Raw genomic sequence first — 11,045 nt, 5'->3', positions numbered from 1 at the left:
ATCTCGAAAAATGAGGCGCGACACATTGCCCTTTAATGATCAGACAAATTATTTAACTAAGAGGTTGTCATATGTTCCAGCATTATTGCAATTTTTAATGAAATAGACTACATGTTGCTATAGTTTTTTTTTTCATCCAATTGTAGAAATTTATACGGTTGATATCCAACAAGCATCACAAAGTTGTCAATCATTGCAATATAAGATTTAGAATAAGTGAAACTTGACCTCGACCATTCTTTTTATTGACTTCGATAACATCTTCAACAAACTCCTTTAGTTGTTACATCAAAATTGTTCCTTCAGCGGTAACGTATATTTCTTTCATTTTATCTTTGCCTTTGGATGAGGAAATCTCATGTTCTTGTTGTTCCTTGGAATTCATGTGAATTCTTTCAGGAGCGCAATCTTTTGGTTGAGAAGTTGAGCGATAAACGCATCTTGGTCTTTGATGTGCTTCATCATCGTTTCCATCATTTTGGACATGTTCATGACTTGCTCTTCCAAACTTGCAATATTTGTCATCATAGTAGGCATTGCAGAGAAAGCAGAAGATGTTGCAGAATCTTCAACAAGGAGTTTTGATTGAACAATTTCATGAGAAGATGGCGATCCAGTACTTGATAGGTCATCTTTATGCTTAGAAAGTTTGGATCCGGATCCAAACTCAAGCATGGCAAGGGTCTTCTCAATTGAGACAGGAACATCCATGGACCCCAGTGCAGGAGAAGATAGATCATTGGTGATATTGAACTAAAGATTGGGCTTAATTTGGATGGAACCTCCATACTATTTTGGGGGAAAGCTATTGTCATACTCCTTGTCACAGGTCTAACAACACGAGTAATTGCAACAGTGTGTACAACCTCATTAGTAGATTTGGCATCAACAGCCTTAGAACGAACAGCCATGGATTTGTTATTCTTTGGAGGTATTGATTGATATAAGCAATTGAATATGCAGAGAGAAGAGATGAAAAGCAGAGATGGTCCCATTAGGCGTGCTAGAAATTTGTTCGCGATAAAATTCAAGTCTACAAGAAAATTACAAGACAAGAAAAATGTACAACAAATATGAAATATATAAATTTTTAGAAAATATGTGGGTTACAATTTTTGAAAATTTCTCTAATTTGTAGAGAGTTTCCTTCGATTCTTCCTGTTAAACATTAATCCAAAGGCTAAGTAGCTTGTTCTTGGATCGACCATCGATTCCTTCAAATCTTGATATAGAAGATTTGAAAAACTTGATGAGTTTGAGTATTTGAAGATTCAAGTCTTGTTATGAGGAAGACTTAAAGAACTTGAAGATGTAGAGCCTTCACAGTCTAGGAGTTTTAAGAATATATGAGAGTATGAGATATATGGTGTGTGAGCTTTGGTGGAGAGAACCCCTATTTATAGTTGTAGAATAGGGTAGACGTGTATGCCATTTTACTTATCTTGTAAGACATGCAGTCATATAAGAACTGTTCCACTTTAAATATCACCTCTTCATTTTATATTTATTAATAAAGAGATAATATTAATCAATATTTTCCTGATTGTCGAAACTTGTAAGGATATATGACATGGCACAATTTAATTGGACGAACCATTGCAGCATATAAAACATATACATGGATTAAACAACTCGAAATATTATTTCTTTAGTTAAGAGATAATTATTTAGATATTTATCCATAATTTGTCAAGTCACATAGACATGTGACATGGCATCATTTGATTAACAGAGACATCTCAACAATTTTAATTGGTCGGGACACCTCAACTTGACATGTGGAGAGACATGATTGACTACCGAATAGCCAAATTTCTAAGTGTGCATGACATGTGACAATATCTGATTGGATAAAAATAAGCCACAGAAATAATTTATAGGCCAATGATAATTTTTAGAGTTAATTAAAATTCCATTGTGTACAATATGCTCTGATGGATAATTCTATTTTAGGTTTTGATTTGGTTGGCAAACTATTTTAGGGCTTTACTTCTGGTTTAGAAAGTATGTGAAGGAATCGCATCACGTAGAGGTAAGCTCCTATTTCTTGAAATATAAGCAGATTTGGCCAACTAACTTTTGTTGTGATTGATTCTTATATTTTCATAAATAAAAAAAAAAAGAAACATTGGGGTTCTATGTGACCAGACCTTTATAAGCATGATTTTACCTTTCCCTTTTCTTTTTAGCTATATTTTTCCAATAGCTGCTTCATTTAGGTTAAGTTTAGTTCTACCGTTTGTTTTGTATATTTGTAGGTCATGGTGTGGGACTATCACTTGTTTATTTCCTGCTTGATTTAAAGCATTTTGATATTTTCCTAAAGTTTAACATTTTTAATGCAATGATTTTCTGCAATACAATTTCTTCTGCATCTACCTAGAATAATGGTGGAAATGGCTCATCTGACACTAGATTGAACTGGTTGATGCACGAGTTGTTGTGGAGAGATTTCTTTAGGTAACTAAACCAATCTCCAAGCTTTGTATGCATTATCTGAAGTTTTCTAGGGTGATATATTGGTAAACTTGTATAGTTACTTGCTTCACTTTGAGTGTGCATCTGTAGATTGTGCAATGTCTATTGCCCTCTGCCCGATTTCTCATCAAAAAATACACAATTCTGCAAATAGCACAATGCTACTCCAGCGACAGCTTGTACAGGTGCTGTTGATTGAAGCTAAACCATGTTGACAATTCATTAGAAACATATATATAACCATAGGAAGGTTATTTTTGTGGCTATATGATTTTTTCGGCTACATCACTGCTGATTCTACAAGAATTTCTCACTACAACAAAAAAAACCTTTCCCGACATACCTATAAGGACACTTGCTTATATATGTCCTTATAACACTTCTATCATGACACATCAGCCCAACAATCCATTCTCCAACTATTTTTATTTTATTTAAAAATACTATGTCCCTTTAGAATACCTATTATGGCAGTTGACTCTATGTGAGATATCTCAAAGGATTTGAAAAAAGAAAAAATAATAAAAAATGATGTCGTTCCTTTTTTTGGCACAATTTTTAGGCATCTAAAACTTTTTCCCTTCTCAAAATTATGGAACATCCGTCTCCATTATATTATCGATCAGAACTCCTCCTTCTCACCAAAACCTCTCTCTCTCATTAGAACCTTGCACCTCTCTCATCAAAACCCCTCTTCTCTAACTCTTTACATCTCTCAATCGAGCCTTTCTTTTGAGTTTTTTTTCTGTTGAAGTGCATTGCAGCTGCCATTGCTCTCTTTGTTTGTTCATTGAAGGTATGTAATTGCTTATTAGACTATGTGATTGTTCATTCATTGAATACACCTACTAGTCTTTGATTTTTTCTTTTTTGTGTGATTATATAAGATATTTTAGCCATCTTTGAAACCATTTATGAATTGTATCAACAATGGTTCCTGTTTTTGGACTTTAAATTGCTCTATTATGTTGAATTAAGATGATTAAGCTTCAAAATTGGCCATAAATTAAGAATATGTATAGTTAATCTATTTAACCCTTCGATAGTTGAGTTCCACTTATTCATTTTTAGGTATGCAGTACCTATCAATTACCAAACTCTATTTTGTTTCTTCCCCACCTGGAGCTCAAACTCCCTGCCAAAACAAAAACCAACACAGAGGTTGGTTCCTTACCCATTCAAATAGGAGGGCCTCTGATGCCTGTAAAGCATAGTCCAGTGAATGGTAGTTGTTTGTTGAGGGTAAACATGCCGGGTGTTGGCCAAGATGGTCTGGAGGTCCATCTTGAGAAAAATACTGTATTCTTTGAAGGGTAAAGGAGAAGCAGAACACAAATCTATAGATGTCTTGACTTGCAAGTGAATTTAAGCTGTCTTTTAGTTAAAATTACCAAATGATGCATTAGAAAAAAGTAGTACCTAGGGGTGAGCAGATTCGGTTCGTACCGAATTCATAACCGATTTCAAATTCAATTCGGTAATTTGAAATCGGGTATTTGGTAATTCGGTACCAATTCGGTACATACCGAATTCACCGAATTCTAATATGGTATAAAATAGGTAATGAGATTATGAATTTGGTAATAACCGATTTCGAATTCAAAATTCGGTAATTGAAATCGGGTACCGCATTACCGCATTCGAATACCAAATTGATATATAAAATTATATAATATATAGACAAATGCTATTTAGTATTAGTATATACTACTAATACTTTATTATATTATATAGGTAAATGCTATTAATAATAATTAGTATATGGTATTATCATCATATCATGTACTTATAATACTAATAATATATAATAATGTACAATATATTTATATTATTTTAGTATTTATTAATTGTTATATGACTACAATAATGCATAGTAATACATTACAATATAAGATAACTATAATAGTTATTATTTTATACATGAGTAACATACTAACATGACTAGAATTAGATAATAATTAATACATATATGTATAATACTAAATATTAAACAATAAACATAATTAGTAATTAGAATTTAGATATTGGTAATTTGATACATCATTCATGTTTGAATTATTGAATATTTGAATGCGTAATCTATAACTTGCAAGTATTAGTGTACTCTAAATTTACATTATATATTCACTAATCTTAAGGTTTTAAGTATAGATAAGACAACTAAGCAGTGTAAGTGAATGTATATGAATTGCAAATCAATGTATTAGTGTATTGACTTTCACAATAACATATGTAAGTAAATAAGTTTAATTTTGATTTGAAATAAATTATAAGTTTGTAACTAACATAACTTATCACTAATCATTGTAATTTGTAAGTTTGTAACTAATATTACTTATTATTAATCATTGTAAATTATAAATTCATAAATTATTACTAATCATTGTACAGTCTAAGGTTTATTCTAGTTTAAATTAATCACTTTTTATGTGTTCCTTAAATCATAGACTAAGGATTGTAGGTATAAGTGATCAAATAAGTTAAAATTCATATTATCTATTTACTAATCTTAAGGCTTTAAGTATAGACAAAATAACTAAGCTGTGTAAGTGAATGCATGTGAGTTGCAAATCAAGTAAATAAGTTTTATTTTGATTTGAAATAAATTATAAGTTTGTAACTAATGTAACTTATCACTAATCATTGATTCATTGTAATTTATAAGTTTGTAACTAATATTACTTATTATTAATCATTGTAAATTATAAATTCATTGTAACTACTAACTAAATTAGTTTAAATTAATCACTTTTTATGTGTTTCTTAAATCATAGACCAAGGATTTTAGGTATAAGTGATCAAATAAATGCCAATTAAACCACAAAATGATTTGAACATAAGTAATGTGTTCAATTATGAATAAATTTGGGGATCAAATCAGTAATAATTTTTAAATCATTGAGGAGCATAATGAATGTATTATAATTTAGGAGCCCCAATTTATAAATTAAAAATTACAAAATCACTTCATTTGGGAAGAGTCGGATTTCATCTTCAGCTGATGACAAGTGAGAAAACAACCATTGCAAATTTGCAATATTGCATGGTGCCGTGACTGCCGTCACCTAGGGCTTTCACAGCACTAACACTCCCAAGTCCCAATTCCCAAATCGAAGCTGCTCTCCGCCTCTCCGGCCTCCGCCAGTCCGCCGCGCTCTACGCCTCCTGTCGGCTGTGTCCTGCCGTGCTGGTTCATCGCTGCCGAGTGTCGAAGACGAAGCACCAAGATCTCACTGGTTCATCGCTGGTTCATCACTGCTCATCTCTGGCTCGCTTAGGTAAGTGCTCCTCTGTTTTTGGCTCTGTGTATCTGGCATTAAAATGGGCCAAGATCGACTAGGAAATTTGTTATCCTGAATTGATAAGGGGACGAAATCTGAGCTTCGAATTGCAAACTCTAACTGTTGTAGTAGTTTAGATTAGGTGTGATATAACATAAGCTTTGTATTTTATACACAAGAAAGCTCTCTCCAGTTGTGCAGCCTTTAAAAGTTAAGGCCTTGGGGAAAAATTCCACCTTTTACCCGTTAGAAAAATTAAAAAGGAAAAAACTTGCTAAAATGAAAATTTTACCTCCTTGTCCGTGGAGATTCTCAATCTCTGGTGCACATCTAGTGAAAGTACGGCTCCAGAAGTTGTACCTAGGATTCTGGATATGAATTTTCTGCAATGTGTAAAAGAAGAAACATCTATGTATAAATAAGCAGAAAGGTCACCTTAATAAGCTCAATAAAAGTAATCAGCTCCTGAATAAGTAATGGAAAGCATTGGAGCAAGTCTAGAACATATCGAAGAGAGCAATTTAGCTTTTATAACTACAAACCAGTAGAAGGCCTACATATGTCTAGCTTCTTTACATATTTTCAGTCTAATATTTGTAGCTTTCTCATGGCTTGCGGGGGTTGGTAGTTGCTGAACTATAAAGATTGGTTTTATATATTCTCTTAATTTGCTTCAGGGTTTTTTTTTACATAATAGATGAATTCGGTTGGACCGAATTCATTACCGTTTTCGAATTTGAAATCGGGTACCGCATGAATTCGGTAATGCCCAATTTGAAATTGAAAACGGTTTAGATTTCTATAGGTGCAATAACCGAAAAAACCGAATTCAGCGCACCGATTTACCGCATTTGCACCGAATGCTCACCCCTAGTAGTACCCTAAGTGTGGTTTAGAATGGTACAAATTTTATAGTTTTTCGACAAGTGTATAGCAAGTAACATCAATTCCACAAGGCACTAGCAAGAGCTAAAGTAATCAACGTCAGCTATGCATGCCTTTATTATTTTGATCATAAATTGGTGTAGAAATGTCCAAATTGGATGTCATTAGTTGCACATGAAAGCTAAGGATGGCAATAGGGACAGGTGGCCGTAGGCACCCGCCCCGCGAGGGGCTAATGAGGCAGGAGGTGGGGCGGCGGCAGGGGAAATTATTTCCCCCCGCTTAGAAGAAGGGCGAGGGACGGCGGAGTGTACCCCCGCCACACCACCCGCTTTAAAAAAATAAATATATAAAATATATATATGTATATAATTATATATATAATATATAATTTAATTAGTTACAAACTTATGATAATGATATTATTAGTTCTATGTATTATATAATGTATATTAGTATATGTAATATAATTGATATTATCAATTATGCTAATAATTATATATATGTACTAATAAAAATTATTAATTTATTATACGAAATTTACTAATACATTTATACTAAATCATCAATTACACTTAATACAACAACATTTTTTTCTCAAAATAAAAAGCACAAGCACAATAATAAATTAGTGATTGTATTTGTGCCAAAAGTGAAAACTTGACTACTTTAGTTGTATTTGTTTCATCATGTTGGATTGTATACAAATAACTTTTGTTTGATTGTTTTTATAAGTTTCAATTGTGAAATTACAATGAATAATAATTTAGTGATGTATTGATATTTTAATACTTGATTATTTGCTAAAATTTAACTATAATAAAATTATATAACAAATATTTATTAGCCCCACGGGGACACCCGCGAGAGAAGCGGGGCAGGGCGAGGATGGGGCGGGGGGAGCGGGGGATGGGGCCGGGGTGGGGGTGGGGGGAATTTGTAGGCAGCAAGACAGGGGACGGGGGAGGGGTCCCCCGCCCCAACCCCACCCTATTGCCATCCTTAATGAAAGCTGATACAATGATCTTTCAAATGGTATAAGAATCATGTTTTGATTCATTTTCTATTTATTCCAATAAATATGTAGATTGGGTAAAAAATTAAACTCTGCATATTTGAGAACCGTAGATGTCCTAAATTACATGCGAATTTAAGGTGGCTTGTTGTTAAAATCACCAAATGATGCATTTTAGAAAAAGCAGTACCATGAATTAGTTTAGGATGGTACAAATTTTATTGTATTTTGATGAATGTATGGTGTGTAACAAATTTTATTTTATTTTCATGAATGTATGTTGTGTATTATGTTTGATTTTGATTAAGTGTTTTAAAATAACTTCTATGGGGATTTTAAATCTTTTAAATACTAATATGTGATTCTCATTGTCATGTTATTTAAACCTTGTTGGAACACATTTGTATATAGTACAGGTATGCATAAGAGTTGGATGGATTTCCTAAGAAAAAGTGAAAAGTACGAGATAGGACTTAAAATGTTTCTAGAATTTGCATTTTCTAAATCAAGCTGTGATGGAATGATTTTGTGTCCTTGCGAAAAATTGTGGAATGGGTGTTTGTATGACTAAAATGCAAGCATATGATCATTTGAAGATGGTAGGATTTATCAAGGGTTATAATAATTGAATAGCACATGGAGAACTTTCAAACTACAATGTAGCCACATCTAATTCTAAAAATACTTCACTTGGGGTTCCAAATGAGACTAATGACATGCGAGACTTAGTGCATGATGTATTTGGGATACCACTTAGAACAAATGAAGTGAATGGAACAGGGCACATTCCTATTTTAGAGGCAAAAAAATTTTACAGATTAATTGATGACTCTTAAAAGGAATTGTACAATGGTTGCCAAACTTTCTCGAAGTTGGCCATTATTATTCGTTTGCTTCACCTAAAATGTCTTGGTAAGTTGAGGAACAAGATTTTTAATATGCTTCTTGATCTACTGAGATAAACATTTCCTGAGGTCATGAATAATTTGCCTTTTTCTTACTATGAGGTTGAGAAATTGATGAACGAATTAGGGCTGGGTTATGAAAAGATCGATGTTTGTCCTAATGATTGTACTCTTTATTGGGGGTAGTGCTGAAAAAAGAACTTCATGCGAAACATGTAAAGAGCTTGGGTAGGTTGTCTCAGAAAATGATCCAACTGGTGAAAAAAGAAAAATTCCTCATAAAGTGTTGAGGCATTTTCCCATAAAAGCTAGGTTGCAAAGACTCTTTATATCTTCTAAAATTGCATCTCATATGAGATAGCATGAAGAAAAACATACAAAAGATTGTTATATGAGACATCCAACTGATTCTCTAACTTGGCAGACTTTTGACCATCTACACCTAGAATTTGCCAAGGATTGTCGAAATGTTAGACTGGGATTGGCATCTGACGGGTTTAATCCATTCAAGAATATGAATACTTCATACAGTATTTGGCCTGCAGTTTTAATACCATATAACTTACCTCTATCGATGTTTATGAAGCAACCATACTTCATGCTGTCTTTGTTAATACCTAGACCATTCTTTCTTGAAAACAATATTGATGTTTATCTGTAGCCTCTGATTAAAGAATTGATAAAATTGTGGAATACTAGCATTCAAACTTATGATGCATCAAAAACAGATAGCTGTTGAGCAAAAAACTTATAGGGAGACATCCCTAGTCGCAGCACGTGCCACTGCACAGCTGTTGAGCAAAAGTGAACATTATCAAGAATGGAGGAAAGACTTCAACGACAAGATGAGGAAATTGCCAATTTGAAGAAACTAGTTTTAGTGCAACATGGAGGTTGCAGCACACCAAATAGCTCGAGATATCCTTTGTCATCATCTAACAATATTTCAAACCATAGCCCAGTGCGATCTCTTTAAGTATCTAGAACTACTAAACTTTTAGGTGGTGAATCTAAAATTAGGCTAACAAAGAGGAAAACATGAAAAATAAATGAAAATTACAGAAAGTTAATTTCAGTAGCTGAATTATTGAAAAAAATGGATGCCTCTTTTTCAGTCTTACAATATTTCTTTTAGAATTTTTCCTTTTTTACTCTTTAGTTTTTCAAGTAGACATGGTCAAAAATTGAGCATGACTTTGATTCTTCTATTTATTGACTCTTTTAATAGGTAGGGAATATGGTTTCACTCAAAAGTTTGTTTCATCAAACAAAAATTGTGACAAAGGGATATTTACATAGTATGAATCCGTTGGATGAAGTCAGGGGACAACTCTTAGACCAAATTGGTATGAGATAAATGTACAAATTGTTGTGAATCCAAATGAGCAATTGATTAGACCATACGATTTGCAACAAACAATTCAAGATGCACTTGGAGCACCAATTGCTTGACTTCATGATTTGTTACTATGTCTAAATAATACTCTTAGGTGTTTACTTTATGGTATTTTATTGCTATATGTCACTTCATTGTAACGAATTATCTGAACTTTATGTTGAGATCAAGTTAAATGAGATTTTTGTAGGCAATTTGTTGTGGTACATATGATTTGTTTGGGCTGATTATTAATGAATAATAGTCTATATTAATTTGTAGATTGTGGGAGGGGGGAGGGGGATGAATTTCCTATATTTGTAGTAATTTGGTATTTCATTCTTGAGGATTGCAAGTTTCACAGTTTCATTTCGACAAAGTGTTGCTTATTTGGTTCTGCTGGTTGCAATATCCTCAAGCTGCGCAACATCTATTGCTACAGTTCTGCCTATTGCTAAAACTATACTACTTTTTATTGGGTCTATTTCTTATACCAATTATCTTGGTGCACAGGTGGTAGCAACTAAAGATTGATAGTGATGTCTATCACTTTCTTGGCGATCAATAAAGCCCCTCATTTGGTTGGAAGCTTCGAAGCTTGTACAAGTTCTTTCAACTTTTGCAACCTGAAGAATCTTTTGTTTTAATTTTATGCTAGTGGCAGCATTGTTTGCTATTGTTATAGAACTTTGAACAACTTTTCTGATTAATTTGCTATGCTAGTATTGATTATGACTTTTATTCTAAGAAATGGTATTGGAGCAATTGGATTTGCTTTTAAAATACTAGATCATTTTATAATTTCATAATTTTTTCTTCATATATAGCTGATTGCAAATTGTATAACAGGGAGTACTAGTAGGTTGTTTCATCCTTTAAAAAAAATAAAATCTCTTGGCAGGTTAAAGTGTCGGCATAGTTGAATGTGCAAAGACCAGAGCTATGTCTATTGAGATATTAGGCTGTCATCTAAAGCCTTTTTTATGGCATATCTAAATGTCCTTAAAAGTTATATGACAAGGCATCTTAAAGTGCCTTCATAGAAAATTAAATTTCTAACGTTCTGGAGCCATCCTGACATTAGGGATGGGCAAGAAAAGCGCCTT

At 33.1% G+C, this 11,045-nt stretch overlaps 1 long non-coding RNA gene across 1 annotated transcript; it reads left to right on the top strand.

Moving 5' to 3' along the window:
* The first annotated feature begins 4,175 nt into the window (after positions 1-4,175).
* Positions 4,176-10,722, top strand: LOC113717589 (uncharacterized). The gene is made up of 2 exons (XR_003454434.2): positions 4,176-5,756; positions 10,453-10,722. It is a non-coding gene; the product is annotated as an uncharacterized lncRNA (long non-coding RNA).
* The last annotated feature ends 323 nt before the right edge of the window (positions 10,723-11,045 follow it).

The sequence above is a fragment of the Coffea arabica genome, chromosome 11e (assembly GCF_036785885.1).
Source record: "Coffea arabica cultivar ET-39 chromosome 11e, Coffea Arabica ET-39 HiFi, whole genome shotgun sequence".
Taxonomy (NCBI): Eukaryota; Viridiplantae; Streptophyta; class Magnoliopsida; order Gentianales; family Rubiaceae; genus Coffea; species Coffea arabica.
Note: the sequence above shows the minus strand (reverse complement) of the source record. Positions and strands in the feature narration are given on the sequence as shown.